The sequence below is a fragment of the Cavia porcellus genome, unplaced genomic scaffold (genome assembly GCF_034190915.1).
Source record: "Cavia porcellus strain 051 isolate PalLab524CR breed Dunkin Hartley unplaced genomic scaffold, mCavPor4.1 scaffold_11, whole genome shotgun sequence".
NCBI lineage: Eukaryota > Metazoa > Chordata > Mammalia > Rodentia > Caviidae > Cavia > Cavia porcellus.
Genome location: NW_026947494.1, coordinates 10,488,664 through 10,500,844, shown reverse-complemented (window position 1 = coordinate 10,500,844; position 12,181 = coordinate 10,488,664).

Below are 12,181 nucleotides of genomic sequence, written 5' to 3'. Positions count from 1 at the left end.
GAGTTCAATGGCTCCTGCTTCAGCTGCCTGAAAGCTGACTTTGCCCCCAGAATCAACAGGTATGTTGATCTTTTAAAACAGGATCTCCTCTGCTCTTACAGATTTGGGATGGCCTCCAAACTGCCGGCCTCCTTAACTTGTTTATGGTAGTAGCTCAGCATCAAATCATAAAGGCTTGTTAACGTTGGGCATCACTCGGTTAGCTGCTTTCGCATGTCTCAGAAGGAGAATCCAACTTGTCTTTGTTTTCTTTATTTTGTCAGCTTGATACTGACTGTCAGAGCAGTCTTTCATTTTTCAGCAAGATCAATCGATCTGCCTCCAAGACATGGTGTTAGATTTGATCCCATCAATTATGCCTTTCATGAAGTTCCCTTTCGCTCCGTGATTGGCCCTAACAGAACACATAGCTCACACAGTCCTCTGCAGAGCACATCCCATGTCATTAATGATTCCAGGGGCCTCTGGCACCCAAGGCATTTGGCCTTCTGTGAAAGAAAGTGTATTTTTATGCTATTTATTTCTCCTAGGAGCACCAAATGATTTATCCTGCACACCTTTGGGAAATATCAGACTCTTGTGCTTCTTTTACATCTTACTTCTTAAGTGAAAGCTCGTAACTAGCATGAACCTAAAGGCTGAGTCATGGCCTCTAATTTAATGTCCGGGCAAAGTGCTACCTCTTCATTTAAACCAGACTCTCAAATCCATATTTCTTCTCTGTGTTTTCCCCTAAGTTTGACAAGAATGGCTCTCTCCAAACTGAGGCAGTGGCAAGCAAACCCTCCGGAAGGAAATTATAGTGTGAATGGGAGGGGAAGTGTGACAGTTATCAGCACTGGATGTGACAAGAGCATCCATCATGTCTGCATTTAGGCTCAGGGTCTGGCGCGAGGAAAAAAGCAATAAAGCAAATAGGAGTGCAGAGGTTTGCGGGGTCTTGTCCGTAAACACAGTGGTTGTTAACCTCCGGCAGAGCCCGGGGTCCAGCCCCTGCTCTTCTCACTCCTAAGGAAACCACCAAGTGCTTTCCTGGATCCAAGGAGAGTGCTAAACACTGAAAGTCAAAGCAAAACTGAAACTCAGTATGCACTGAAAACAACTTCCATTCCTTTCCTGCAGCCTTTGACAACCACTCTGGGGTTCCTGTTTCTTTCGATTTGCCCCCTTGAGATGCTTCACAGGAGTGGAATGATGTACTGTTTGTCTCTTTGTGACCAGTTTATGTCACTTAGCATGATGTTCTCCAGGTTCATCTATGTTGTAGCATGGAGCAGAATTTTTTTCCCTCTTTAAGGATGAATTATATTTCATTATACATGTATTACACATTTTCTCTGCCCTTTCATCACTAATGGACTTGTGAGATTTTCCCACTTCTTGGCGATTATGAAAACTGTGGCGGGGAGCATGGATTTATCTACTTATTTGTACAACTGTGCTTCAAAAGGTTTAAGGGGCAGAAAATGTAGACCCCAGAAGTTGCTAGTCTATAACATACTGTTTAGAACTTTTAACTTGCAACAGAAAGCCTCCAAAAATGAAGCAGGTGGAAGACTATGACAGCATTGTTCAAAGTACTCTTTGCCTAATTGAAGACCAAAAAATAATCCTGAAGAAATGAAAAGCACGTGTGGACTGGGTTCTTCATGACGCTTCTGCAGGTTCCATTGTCCCAGGAGAGTAGAAAGAGCGGGATGAGGGAAGGAGAAGAATGGAGGGCGCTGTGGTTTTGAAGACCCCTGCACTTGAAGACCAGAATTGCACACTCAACGCATCACCTGCTCTCCATCAGAGTCACAGACTACTCTGAATATCATTCCTGAAGCTCTCAAAAGCTCTGAGGTCCCTTTGCCTGTAGGATGAAGTTCATTGTCTTTTTCTGGAGAAGCAGATCGCTATTCTGTTGCCCAGAATTTGTTTTCTGGTTTTAATTCTACACTCTTCATTTCAAGGAGTTTGGGTGAAGCAAATTTAACTATTTGAGATATATATATATATATATTTTTTTTTCATCTCTAGCTTGTCAACCTTCTAGTTGGGAGATCTTGAAGTAGCTATTTAATTCCTTGGAATCTGCTTTCCTTATAATGAAACAAATGCCATCACTTGCCTCAGTCATACATATTAAATCAAATTGCATATGATAATATTTGTTAAAAATTAATAATTGTGAAGTTTATGAAATAAAAATTAATAAAAATAAAAATTAATAATTGTGAAGTTTATGAAATAAAAATTAATAAAAATAAAAATTAATAATTGTGAAGCAAATGTTCCATTCTGCTCTTGTCTCTTGATTATACCTTATCCCCATGCAATCACTGAATTGTTACCAAATTCCCTGACTCTTTGAATTTGTTCAAATCCTTCAATTTCCAGATAAAACACCTGTTTGCTTTCCACCCATTACACCTTCCAGGCCAAGTGCTAATTACTGTGGGAAATTTCCTGGATGAATTTAGTGATGGCTGGTGCTTTGGCACTTGAATCCTGCTCTCATGAACCGATTGTGCAGCAGAGTGATAGTTTTTCTTCTCTGCCACACGACAAATTAATCCAATAGAGTTTAAGTTTTATTCAGTCAGTTAAATAAGATTGCTTAAGTGGTAGCTTCCAAAATTCAAGCCAGGCATTCTCCCCAAGGTGTGTTTGAATTTTATCACCATCTGTTTAGCTTTTGTTGTCCTTAACTTTTGCTTGCTTGTTTGTTTGTGTGTTTTAAATGGCTAAGGAAGGAGGACAAGGAAAAGACACAGGGATGATATTTTAACCATTTCTCTAGCTCTTCTCTTGGGCCAACCTAAGCTATTTGCTTGGTTAAGAGTCTTCTCTTGGAGTGGATGTGGCTAGAAGTGTGTGGGGTTTGGCACTGCAACTTAGCAGCAGTGGCTTTGCCATATGTATGGTTTGTATTCTTCATATAGGAAAGTCATGAAGTTTAAGTGGGGCTCCAAAGTGTCCTCTGAACAAGCAAATGTGTCGAGCTGGAAACGTTCCCTGCCCATGAGCTCTTTCACTTGTACTTTTTCGCTTATCCCTCTAATATATCTATTCAAGGCAAGATTAATCTCGACTGGTTTTCACCCAAGGCATTACATCAGAGGCAATGGCTCTTGATCACTGACAATTTTCCTGCCAAAACCCGAAATGAAGGTCTTATTACTATTGATGATGTCATTTCATCTTGATTGTGGTGAATCAAAACATTCTTGTCACTAGGATTTGCTGACAAGCATATAGTGCTGCCTCTTATTGCCTGAACAATTATAACTTGTACTTATTTAATGTCTATGACTTTAATCTTTGAAATTCTGCTATTTTTAAAAAAATTCCTTACAGGGAAAACATCCTCACAAAATTATGGGAAAATTTTTCCTATAGGCAGGTTGATATTTCAATCTTCAACTGTAGCACAGTCCTATCTCGCTTCATGAACTTGATTCCATGATTCTGATTGCAAATTAAGTTGGATGAGAACTGAATCAAATTCAATGGTTGTGTTCAGTGTTGATCTCATTCAATTTGTGTTGCTACCAGAATCGTGGTGAGAATTGAGATTTTGACTCAAGACACCACTGTACTTATTCTTCCAAATAAGCATTAAATAAAGCAGGGAGATTCTCTTCACATTTAGTAAAACAAGAAGTAAAGATGAGTTTAGTGATGTTTCTATTTCCAGTCCTTCAAACTTTGAAGGTGATTTAATGTGTGGTAACTGCCTCTGGCTGTATTCACATTGTGATGATAGAAAATTTGGGTCCTCTGAGAAGTGGACAGTGAAATGGCGTTATCCATGCAAGAGCAATTGTGGGTATGGATCAGCCAGCTTCCCTGTCTCTGAGATATGCTTCTCACACCTACAATGCATAGGAAGAAAGGTTTAATTTGTTCTCTGCTTGGGCCCCTGGTTGGTTGGCTCCAAGGCAGAGACATCAGGGTGGAGGAATGGGCAGAGAAAGTTGCTTCATTCATGGTGGCTGGGAAACAGCAGAGCTGGAGTGGCAGAGAAGCAACCAGAGGTGGACTCACGGTCACCCCTCCAGGACACACCCAGACCTACCCAGGCTTGTATGTGTTCTATCAGAACCCAAGGCAGCTGGGCTGAAATTCCCCCCTAACCACCTGGGGTGGAGAACAAATGAGAGGCATGGGAGGAAGAGTTCATGTTGTGATGGAGGTGTGGAAGAAGGTGTGAAGGGGAAGGGAGAACATGGGTTAAGAAGTTCTTCAACATTTTAGGCAGCCAGTGGGGAGCCTGGTACAAAGTTCCTGGTACAAAGTTCCTCCCTCTGGCCTCCAATGCATGGAGTGGCCTGCAGCCCTGTTTGCTGCAGCTGGGCTTTGCCCAGTACTCATTTTTTCCCCTCTTTCCTAACTCCTGAGAGCTTTGGTTTACACCTTGGTTGATTTCCATAGTCTCGATGGTGATGTGATGCAAATCATTCTGGGAGGGATCTGAGCCTCCATTAGCAGTCACTGTTGCATTTACTTTTTTACAAGCACAATAGGACAAGGTATTAAGGAACAACCAAACTGAGTCACATAAGTTTCAGTTTGCTTGCTTCTCCACTGTACAGTAGCACTTCTGACTCTTCTTGCCTGTTTTGGGTCATTTGTCTCAGGTAGATGGTGACTTACTCCTTGCTGGTTAGTCTCAGACATGAGAACTTCAAAGTACCCTGGAAGCATCAGTAAGTTGTGATTAAGTGCACTCTTCCTGAATTCCCCGCCAGGTAGGCCCCCCTTTAAGGGAGCCAGGATTGCTAACATGCAGAGTTCACGTTTGTAGGAAAGGAAGTCCAAAATCCTCAGTGCATTACTGGGAAGAGTGATCCTTTCTGCTTCTCTCTTTGGTTCATTTACCCAGGCATTGCTCTTACTAGGAGTGTGACCCTGGGCAGGGGCTCTGCATTTGGAAGGACAGCCTTCACCCCCGGTGGGATCTTGCCTCTCAGCTTGTACTTCAGGGCCACCTTCCACAGGCTGTGTCAGTGCTTCATCAGACCAGCTGTGATCTTCTTCCCGGAGATCTGTGACAGCTGTTTTGCGGTCATGGTTGAGAATGGATCTTTATGGATTTATTTCTTTAAAGTGAGAAAAAGAATTGTTTACCTGAAAATGTCTTAATTTCTCTTTTGATGGATGTAGAATTCTTGATTGTAATTTTTTTCCTCTGCATTTTGAATATCTCCTCTCACTGTTTTCTCTCTGCTATGATTCCTGATGAGAAGTCAGACACCAATCTTACTGAGGATCCTTTAATGAACATGTTGCTTCTCACCTGATGCTTTCAAGATCCCCTCTGGTCTTTTGTCACTTTGTTTATGATGTGTCTACCGTGTATTTCTTTGAATTTGTGATGTTTGAAGTTTATTCTGCTTTTTGAATGCTTAGAATACTGCTTTTTATGGAAAAGTTTTTGGCCAATTATTTTCAAATTTTTATTTTAAAAGGAATAAAACAAAACAATAAAACAAAGCAATAAAACAGTGAGAACGATATTGGCAAAAGCAAGACAGTAGGAAATCTACAATAATTGCTATATTGCACATTGTTATCCTGTATCCAGATGTATCCTGCATCCTGAGTATCTGTTATCCAGATGCTCAGACTACCAGCTTTAGGTCTGCAAAATCAACCAAACATTAGGAGCATCAAGTTTTTTCTTTACTTGAATCACTATCCTTGCAGTCTGCATTGTTCTAAATCAGCTGGTTGATGGTGAGTGGGGAGGAGAAATATCTTCTCTCTCTGCCCAGTGGTCCAACTTCTGCTGGCACATGGGACAGTACTGCTGCTTCTTGCTCAAATTTTTATTTTTTAACTGTCCCTTCTTCTTTCATTTGTCACTCTTTAAAAGAGAAAAAAAAAACACAGAAAAGAAAACCAAAAAAAAAAATAGGCAAACAGCATCCATAACAACAAAACAAAAACAATAACAATATAGGATTTCAAAACAAGATGATAGGAATTTAACAATGGTTTTTATAGTGCACATTGTTATCTTCAAAAGGGTCGCTCAGATTACTAGATATAGACATGCAAAATTGATTAAACCATGAGAATATTGACTATTCTTTTCCACAAGCTAATAGAATTAGTAGCATACTCATCTTAACTATCATATATATATATATATATTCAAATTTATATCTTTTTCCTTTTCCCTTCCTTTTTTCTCCTTTCCCCTATCCCACTTGTTTTTTTTTTTTCCCTTTGAATAGATTTGCATTTTCACAATATCTATTATAGATTTTGGATCTTGTTTACTCTTTCAGATTCTTGCACTAAAGAGACAATATGGCATTTACACATGGGAGCCTGATTTATTTCCCTTGTCATTCTTGAGCTAACATGCACGTTGGCGCTGATTATGGTGTCCCATGGCTCAAGGGTCTGCCTTTTGTTCTTCGTAGTTGTTCTTCCTAATCCTCAACCTGTAAATCTCAGTTCCCATCTCTTCACGCTGGCCAGTTGTTTCTTCTGCTCATCAGGTCATTTGTTGTGCCTCCTCTACTGAAGTGTTCATTTTAGTAGATGGACTTTTCCAATCCAGAATTTTTATATTTTTTATAATTGAATCTGTATTGATATTCTCTACTTGTTGATTTCTAATAATGCCATCCTCCAACATTCATTTAATTTTCTTTACATGTAGTTTCCTTTTGTTTTTTTGAACATATTAAAAATAACTGATTTTAAATGTTTGTCTAGAAACGCTGAGGTCTGAGCTTCCTGAGGAAGAGTTCCTGCTGATGTTTTCGTATATATAAGTGATACATTCCTTATTTCATTGTCTCAACTTCGTGGATGAAACCAAGATAGTTAGTTATATAAAAGAGCAATTCTGGAAATTCGGTTCTTTCCACTGTCCCGTGGTTTACTCTTACGCTGCTTATTATTATTAGGTTGCTGTTAGTTTGTTTATCACTTTCCTGAACTAATTCTCTGAAGCATCTTTTCTTTTGTGTGGCTGCAGAAGGCAACTTTTCAAGTTCATATTCTTCTACTAGCCTACTAAAGATTTAGTGTTCTCAGTAGTCATACTCAGTATTCATTCAAAAATCTTCCTTCTTCTAAACTTTGGTCAGGAGATCTCATTCCTATAGTGCTGTCAATAATCATCTTTATGCGCATAGCCTTTACATTGATATCTCCAGAACAGATATCTGTTCTGAAATTGAGATCCACATTCAATTGCATCCCAGATGTCTTCCTCTGGATATCCCAGGGGTACCTCAAACTTACCACCTCCCACACAAAACTTAGGACGTTTTTCATGACTTCTCTCTCCATTGTTAATGTCTAATCAAACTGTGCCACCATTTATTTTAATGTGTAAGTGAGAGACATGGAATTTTCTTTGTCTTCTCCCACACTCAACCTTTCATACCAATGAATCTGTTGAATCGATCAACTATTTAGCTCTTTATATTCCCTTTTTGCAAGCATCCTAGTCCAAACCATCAAATCTTCTCTCTTAAGCTATTTCTCTGAATTGCTATTTTGTTTACAACATGCATTCTTGCCCGTCTTCAGTCCACTCACTGAAACACAAGGAAGAATGATATTTACAGACATTACATTTGATTTGGATTCCCCGTGGACTGGATTAAGTCTCCTACTAAGCAAATACATAGCAATACATATTCTTGCTCTCTAAAATACCCAATGCATTTGTGTACATACTCTAGATGTATCTACTACATATGACAACTGTTGGAACAGAGCCCGAATATGACATTATTGTGTCTAAAAAATACATTTGGAATTTGAAACATGTTTGAGAGTTTTTGAGGCATACATAGAAAGCATTTGGTAGTTTTTGAAAGAGCAAATGCCTGAAAAAATGTGTAAGTCAATCTTCAGGCAACGGCTATTTAACTTATCATCTAGATTCCAGTAGGAAATTCTTGATAGTTTTACTATAGCTAGATGATCAAAGCATGGCAAAATTTTGCTAAAAACCCTTATTTCTGAGATGATAATTCTTATTTTCTTTGTTATTGGGGTAGAATAAAATATTCCCCTTGGTTCTTCATTATTTTGTTATAAATTATGCATGTTGACACTGAAATTTTTGTTGTACCTTTCAATATGGGCACAACCTATTTTCCTGCCTCATTTTTCTTTGATGTTAGACATGTGACTTGCATTTTCTACTGAATGATGTGTGACACAAACTGATGGGTTACACATGCTGATGCTAGTGTGTCTCTTTGGATCCTTTTCCTACTTACCATTAGATAAACACTTTCCAAGTTTCCACTTGTCTTTTTATAAGGAAGAGATGAATGCCATAATCCTGAATTCAGTCTGGAGCTTGAAACCAAGCTTGTCTGACATGTGGCCTAACTTCAGCTATTGCCACCAACCTGGAGAAAAAAGGCCTACAACTTAATGTTTGTTAGTTTAAATCAATGAATTTTGATGTACTTTGTAATAAAAGTCTTATTATAAAAATAGCTAATATAGCCACAAATCAAGAAATAGTAATATATTTTAATTCTGACAAGCTGTTTTCAAAAGTCTGTACTGATTTTAATTTTTCATGTTTTCATCTAGACTATAAACTCTTTGAAGTCCTAGATAATATTATTTGCAGGATGGGTGTACTAGTTGGTTTTCCATCACTATAGAAAAGGAAGAGTACATCTTGGCTCTTAATTTGGGAGGTCCCAGGGTGTGACTGATTGGCCTCAGCTTTGGACCTGTGGTGAGGGAGGGCGCCCAGTGGGCCTCCCTGGTGCGGTAGCTACTCAGATGAGCAGAGAGTGCAAAAATGGGCTGAGGTCCCACTGCCACCTTCTAGAAGTCTCCAAAGGCTAAAGTCCAAAGGCTTCCCGATGTGTCCTCCCTCTCTAAAGCCCCACCTCCTAATAATGTCACCCCAGAAACTAAGTCTTTCAAGTCTAGGTATTTGGGGGGCATTTAATGTACAAATTATAGTGGCAAATTTATGATCAATGTGACGTATCAAGTCAGCAAACAACGGTACTGACAGCAAAGTAAAATTGTCCTATTTTCTTCCCTTTTGGGCCCAGGAGATTGAACTCAGGACCTTGCTGTTGCCAGGCAGGCACTGTGTCACTGAGCTATATCCTTGGTTCCCTATTTTCCTTTACAAGTCTTCTTGGATCTGTTTGGCTGATAATTACCAGTGATTACTTCACCTCCTTTGCAGTTGCAAACTTGGTTATTCAATGAACTGAGACAGACCTATTTTGATATGAAATCTCAAAGGGCTTTTCAGGTCTAATAGGGTCTCATTCTCTAATTAATTATCATCCTTGTGAAACAGTATTCAACGAGAAAAACAACACTGCAAATTTCTTTTCTGTTTATGGTTGTTAGCTAAAAAATAGATTGCCCTTTTGATCTGACTCATGATTATTTGCCAAATTCCACTTTACCTGTTGGAGACAAATGGATGTTTCTTGATTGAACCACTTGCTAAAAATGGAATAGTAAGAAGTCAGAATTTTAAAACTTCACCTATATCAAGAAAAAAGAAACAATGTAGAACACCGCATCTGTTTGGTTAGAAATATGTTTTGTTATTGAATTAATTTTTGCTCTTCCTGAAGCATTGTTTTATTATTTTTTTTAAACTTAGCCTTAACTTAGCCTTTTAGGAGGGAAACACATGAAATTAAAATTAAGAGAGAATACATAACAAGAACCTTAGTAGGGCACACAGGAGACTATAAGTAGTAAATTATCTGTGATAGTACAAGATGGTGATGGGAATTGGGTGGGTTAAGAACAAGAATTACAGGCATACTTTACATATGCATGTATTTTGTATTTACTTTCTACATCTAAATCATATAAATGTATCTCTTCTTTATAATTATGTCATATAATATGAAATATTTATAACTTTGGTAGAAGGTAACTTCAGTTGATGATACAGATTTTGTTACCTTCATATAAATTGCATCATTCTGTATGTTTACCATAATAGCTAATACCTTATGTTAATACCTGGTATCTAACGATACCCATGTGATGTGACATCTTCTACCTCAAGGATACTTCTGATGTATTCCTGTTTTGATGTCACTTTTCAAAGCTATTGCTGCGATTGAGATGATTGTACAATTCACATTTAAGTGTCATGCTGTTATTACTAGAGAAGAGAACTAGCAAGAGAATAGACAATTTGTTTACTTGATTTCAAGGCAAACAACAGGACTATTATTATTTTCATAGAGACAAGGAACATGGATATAAATCCTAATTGGAAATCTATATTCTAGGAAGTCAGTCATTGACATCACTGTTAAGCACGCTATTTCCTAGTAAATTAAGATAATCTTGGTTCATATCAGTTTTTTACCATTGTGTAAAAGCAAAACTTGAGAAAGGCCAATTTCAGTAAATTTCCTAAAATAGAAATTTCAATTTTAGTGGAAAATCAAAAAACATACATATTTAATTCAATTTTCAGTTCTTAACATTATAAGAACATCTAGACTTATGTACACCTGGGAATGTGAAGAGGGTTAAGGGCTGCTTGTCTCTAGCAGAGATACAGTGAAAATTAATTAGTGAATGTAAAAAGTGCTTCCTGTGTTAACTGCCATTGATGGATTGTGAGCTGGGGTTATAGGAACTACCCTTTAAAGTGTATTTTGTTTCCTTTGGATTGCTGTCTTTTATTCGTTTCTTAGAACTTAAGAACCTTTCTCCATTCCTAGTCAATTAATTTTGTCATTTCCTTGGAGATGTGCTTGCATGAAGTTTATTTTTAATGGCTTGCCAAATTAATTTGGAAGACCAGATATATTGGTTTTCTTTGGATAGGTAGAAATGGAGGTCAACCATGGCAGCTGCCACTGGTGTGGTTCTATACTGTGTGAACCCAGGAGCTGCTATTCTTAGGCCTAGCATCACAATTTTGTTGCTGGAGAAGCACGAGCACTTTCCTCACCACTCTCCCAGATGTGCAGCATATGCTTAGCCGGAGTGGAAGAACAGCTGGGAGGAAGGCCTTCCTGGCTAGTGCAGCGGCCTTCTTTCAGTTACTTAAACTGCAGAGTTAGTGGTGACTTTCCAGTGTTAGGAAGTTGATTGAATGCAGCCTTGTGAGATGCAGGACTGGGGATTCTCCAGCAGAAGTTCTCCAGTCCACTGGGATTTTGCAAACAACACACTCAGACACGATCCCAAGGCATTTTCTAAAGATACATGCACATACCCTTTATAAGTATTAACTGTACAAAAATGGAAATAAGAATCCCATACTGGAATATTATAGTAAAAACAACAGCAACAACAAAAACACACAAAAAAGAAAAACTAACTATAATGCCTTGAACGTATTTCATCTCAGTTGTTTTAGGGATACAATTTTGAACAAACCTTTAATACTTTGCTCAAAATATTAAACTTATCTTGGTTAAACTTTCAGTAGGTTCCTTCCTGAATGTAGGTCTGACCTCCCTTTTGCTAGAGCATTTATTCTAGAAAATTTGCATTTATAAATCATTTTTCTGCCTTTGATGTGTAAATGTTCTCTCAGACCCTTGCTTATTTTGCAGTCAAGTGAAATCTTTCGCAAGAAGCTAGAAACCAAGTTTGAAATCTAAAAGTCACATGAGATGGCAGTCGTAACTCCCCATCTCCACTCTCTGGAAGGGAAGATATGTGACTTCAATAACTACCAGTTAGTAAATAAAGATGGTGTAGTTACAGAGGAAAACATTTGCAAATTCAGATATAACTCAACATGCCAATACATCCAATGATTGACCTCAGTCTCAATATCACCCAGTACTCATTCATTAGCTCACCCCTGCATTTAAAAGCCTACTACCTGTTGTTTCCGTGGAATTAAGATGAGCGTCTCTTCATTACTGTAATAACTTGAAAGAACATTTTCTTTCATAACTTTTCCTGCTGCAGTTTTTCCATTGACATTCTATCCATTCTGGAATTGAAATAACAATGTGCATAGTGTTAAAAAGAAAGATACAGGACATATAAAGATGATAAAGGAAACTTTTAGGAGATTGTAGATGGGGAGTGGGACATGCTGTACATTCTCACAGCATTGGAAGAGAGCTGGTGGGCACACTTCCAACCTAATTCCAGACAGAAAGTAAGCTGAAGCTCAATATCCAGCACGTAAGAACTCATAGAAAATATATAGTTGTTTGCAACTATAAGTTTG